The sequence below is a fragment of the Gossypium hirsutum genome, chromosome A08, assembly GCF_007990345.1.
Source record: "Gossypium hirsutum isolate 1008001.06 chromosome A08, Gossypium_hirsutum_v2.1, whole genome shotgun sequence".
NCBI lineage: Eukaryota > Viridiplantae > Streptophyta > Magnoliopsida > Malvales > Malvaceae > Gossypium > Gossypium hirsutum.
The window spans coordinates 28,636,378-28,641,878 of NC_053431.1; positions in this window are offsets into that span (position 1 = coordinate 28,636,378).

The window sequence follows — 5,501 nt, forward strand, 5'->3', positions numbered from 1 at the left end:
ACCTTCTTCCATGGAGATACTTTCAAGAATACCTTATCTCCGACTTGATACTCAATTTCTTTCCTTTTTAAAATCCGCATACGACTTTTGTCTATCCGATGCCGCTTTCAAAAAATCACGAATTACTTTCACCTTTTCCTCAGTTTCCTTAATCAAATCTATTCCATAAATCTTATTCTCATTAAGCTCAGTCCAATACAATGGTGTACGACATTTACATCTATAGAATGCCTCATTAGGCGCCATCTTCAAGCTCGACTGATAATTATTGCTGTAGGCAAATTCAACCAAAGGTAAGTACTTTTCCCAACTACCTTGGAATTGAAGAACACAACATCTGAGCATATCTTCAAGTAGCTGAATTACTCTCTCGGATTGTCCATCAGTATGTGGATTAAAAGAGGTACTAAAATTCATCTTTGTACCCAAAGCTTCTTGTAACTTCTTCCAAAACCGCGAAGTAAACCTCAAATCTCTATCTGAAATAATCGATAAAGGTACTCCATAAAGTCTCACAATCTCAGAAATATACAATTCGACTAACTTATCTAGTGAATAATCAATATGTACTGGTATAAAATGAGCCAATTTAGTCAATCTGTCAACCACAACCCATATGACATCTTTCTTTCTTGGTGTTAACAGTAAGCCTATCACAAAGCCTAGAGTAATTTGATCCCATTTCCAATCGAGAACTAAAATAGGTTGAAGTAAACTAGAAAGTACTTGATGTTCAGACTTTACTTGTTGACAAATCAAGTATCTCGATTCAAATTCGGATATATCTCTTTCCATAGCATTCCACCAATACATTTTCTTTAAATCATTGTTCATTTTCATACTACCCGGGTGAATTCACATACCTCCGTTATGAGCCTCATGCAAAATATTCTAAATCAATTCAGTATTCTTCAGAACACAAATCTTCCCATGGAACCTCAGACAAACATTAGAATCTCTCTAAAAATCTGATTCACTGTCCAACTCACACAGAGCTTTCTTAGCTTGTAACTCTTTATCAACTTCTTGGGCATCACAAATCTGTTGAAGGAAAGTCGGTCTAGCTCTTAACTCTACTAGAATTGCACCATTATGAGATAGGGTTAGCCGTGCGTTCATAGCTCTTAAAGCAAATAAAGACTTTCTGCTTAAGGCATTGGCCACCATGTTTACTTTACCAGGGTGATAATCAATCACAAGTTCATAGTCTTTTAACAATTCCAGTCATCTTCATTGCCTCAAATTCAAGTTCTTTTGGGTCATCAGGTGCTTAAGACTTTTATGATCTGTATAGACATGACATTTCTCTTCGAATAAGTAATGTCACCAAATCTTCAAAGCAAATACAATGGTAGCTAATTCTATGTCGTGCGTAGGATAGTTTTTCTCATAGGGTTTCAGTTGCCTTGAAGCATAAGCTACTACCTTGCCTTCTTGAGTAAGCATGCAACCTAGTCCACTCAAGGACACATCACTGTAAATAAAAAATTATTTCCCTAATTTCGATTGCACTAACACTGGTGCCTTAGTCAACAATGCTTTTAGTTTCTAAAAACTATGTTGGCACTTCTCTGTCCATTTGAACTTAACATCCTTTTGTAACAACCTCGTCATTGGAGTGGCAATCATCAAAAATCCTTTCACAAACGTCTGTAGTATCCGATCAAACCCAAAAAACTTCGAACTTCAGTTACATTCCTTGGCAGCTTCCACTCAACAATAGCAGAAATCTTACTGGGATCAACTCGTATACCATCTCCTGAAACAATGTGGCCTAAAAATCTGACTTCTGGGAGCTAAAACTTACTCTTACTAAACTTGGCATGTAACTGTTTATCCCTCAAAGTCTGTAACACTGCTCTTAAGTGTTCGGCATGCTCTGCCTTATCTCTAGAATAAATCAGAATATCATCGATGAATACCACAACAAACTTATCCAAATATGGCCGAAAATTTCAGTTCATTAAATCAATAAATACAGCAAGAGCATTCTTTAACCCAAATGGCATAACAAGAAAACTCGTAGGGGCCATACCTCATTCTAAAGGTAGTTTTAGGTACATCTGACTCCTTAACTCGTAACTGGTAATATCTGAATCTCAAATATATCTTAGAAAACCATATCGCTCCTTTCAGCTAGTCAAACAAGTCATTAATCCTTGGAAGAGGATAATTATTTTTGATTGTCACCTTATTAAGTTGCCGGTAGTCAATGCATAATCTCATGGAACCGTCCTTTTTCACGATAATATGGGAGGACCCCATGGTGAAAAGCTTGGCCTCACAAAACCTTTTTCAGTCAACTATTGCAATTGTAACTTCAATTCTTTCAGCTCAGTCGGGGCCATCCTGTACGGAGCAATAGAGATAGGTGCTGTCCCTGGCATTAGTTTAATACCGAATTCTACTTCTCTAATTGGAGGCAAACCTGACAATTCCTTTGGGAATACAATTGCATACTCATATAAAACTGGCACTAATTAAATTTTCAACTCGGATTACTTTGTATTAAATATGTATGCCAAATAAGCTCCATACCCTTTGAGCAGTCATTGAAGAAATTACCATTGACGACTTATCAGCATCATCTGATTCAACCTGAAGAATCTCACTATTTTCACATTTCAATTCCATAACTTTTTGTCTACAATTTACTATAGCATCATGTAGTGTTAACCAATCCATACCTAGTATGACATCAAATTCATCAAATGACAACAACATCAAGTCGGCCAAAAAATAATGACCTTTAACCATCAAAGGGCATTTCTTACATACTTTATCAACTATCACATGCTTTTGTAATGGGTTTGACACCTTAATCATAAATTTTGTAGACTTGACAGGTATATTCATACTAGATGCCAATTTCATACACACATACGAATGATTAGAGCCAGGGTCTATCAAAGCAATAACATTAGTATCATAGAGAGAAAAATTACTAGTGATCACATCAGGGGAAGTTGTGTCTTCACGTGCGTTTGTGGCATAGGGTTTAGCCGGAGCCCTAGCTTCAAATCTCATAGCACGTGTCACATTCTTACTACCAGACCCATTCCCGACATTTCTTGAGGGTCTTCCCCTAGAAGCTGCGCCACTTAGTCTTGGACTCTAAAATCTTTCTTTCTCCATCATCTCGGGACAATCCTTAATAAAGTGGTCTAGAGAACCACATCTAAAACAAGATCCTTCACTCACCCTACAATTGCCAGAATGACATCTACCACATTGCTGGCATTCGGCCTTGGAAGGTTTTGTAATACTGCTAACCCGTATCCGTCGCCGGATTGGGTTTCGAGGCATTAGTTAACTAAAAACATATTTTCAAACAACCACACACAATATATATAAGTTACATCCATATAAATAAAGCATAAATTCCATTAAATAATAAACACGATTTCAATAATCATAATATAATTATAAACTCTCACCAATCTCGAACATAAATAACGTCTTTTGCACATACTCAAAATAAAACCAATCAAAACTTATTACATAACTTAATAAGTAATTATACATTCAACCTAATATATATATATTGACATGTTCGAATATGCTATTATAGATTAGATACATATTGCATACTTCCCATAGATTTCAAGACCACACTTAACAATTGAATTTATACCAATAATAGACTAAAACCATCATGGAACATTTTCCTAAGTCATTACCTTGCATATCCGAATCTCATTAAATAATATACATACACATCCAAATTTTATATCATGGAACAAATGCCGAATTACAAATTATAATAAAAACAAAACATAATTCTTGCATACCACGTTATAAACATATTAAAACATATTTATATCAGTTTCGAATATAACAAAACAACCTTAGATGCCAAATCTTTTACAACACATTGACTAAATACAACCACCTAATACATTTATACTTTTATCCATGCATATCATAACCGAACCAGCCACACAAAATCAACCAAACATTAACTTATTCCAAAACATATAATACCTATCTCAATCATCATTCACTTTTAGCATATAACATTATAATCAAACAATTTCAAACCACAATCAAACAGAACCGAATTATCAATACCAAACTCATTAAACATTATAAATAAGTACACATGTAACCAAAACTAAGCATAATTACTAAGCCATTTTTGCATGACTTTATACAAAGACCAAAGTTCATTTATTCAAAACATAATCTAGTCTATACATGCAACAAGTTTGAACATAGAATTTTAAAAATTACCAAAGGTTGACGATAGTGTGGATGACTTCGATGACGATCCCCAAGCTCGTAACTTACAACCAAAATCTATAAAACAGAGTAACAAAAACACACAGAGTAAGCTAACTTAGCTTAGTAAGCTTTAAGCAAATTAAACAACCCAAATGAATAATCAAAACATTTCAAACAAGCCGAATTGTATCATTAATGTTATACTTTAACACAAATAAGTTACCTTGGCCGAATACTAATATTTCTCATTTAGCATAATATTATTCAACTTTTCATTCCCAAAATAACACTATCTCAATTATTCTTACATTCAAACATATATGCTCATGAATTAAAGTCAACTTTATAAACCAACATCATTCATTTGGTCTATTATAGAAAATCAAATATAATATCATATATATACACACCTATTTGGCCGAATATTCAAGATCCAATATATCATCTCATAAATACTTACTTGTATGGCCGAATACTCAAGGTTCATTATATCATCACATATCGCCAAATATACGAGTGCAATATATAACCATATATGATCGAATATACAAGCTCAATATAACATCACATGTAGTCAAATATTCAAGTTTGATATAACATCACATGTGGCCAAATATACAAGTTCAATATATCATCACATATGTACATACCTATATGGCCAAATATACAAGGTCATTTAGATCAACTTATATGCTCAATTTCCACGTCAATGTGAAGTATTATGGGCATAGGCTTGAACATAAATCACCGGTATAAAACCTACTAGGCATAAGCTTGAATCACACACCGGCACAAGGCCTGCTAGACCTAAGGTCTGATATTTATTCACTGGCATTAAGCCTGCTAGGCATAAAGCCTGATTATAATCACTAGAACAAGGCTTGCTAGGCTCAAAGCCCAAATATCACTATTACAAAGCTGTTTCGTACACAACTCACATAACAAAAACTCCAAATATTTCATATCAATCATACGGACTTTCGAATGATATAACTTAGTAGAATTAAACCCAAATACAATATTTTTATACTTAAACACATTCGGCTAGCTCTTTTATGAATCTATATATTCCAAAACAAGATATTAAACCAGATTACATTCAATATAAATAATGTTTAATTGCTTAAAAACTTACCTCGGATATCGACGAATGTTGTAAATCGGCTATTCAACTAATTTTGTTTTTCCCCGATCCAAGTCCGATTTCTTTTGTTCTTGATCTATGTAATTTCAAATTAGCATCATTTAAACACAATTTCATTCAATTTAATCCAACA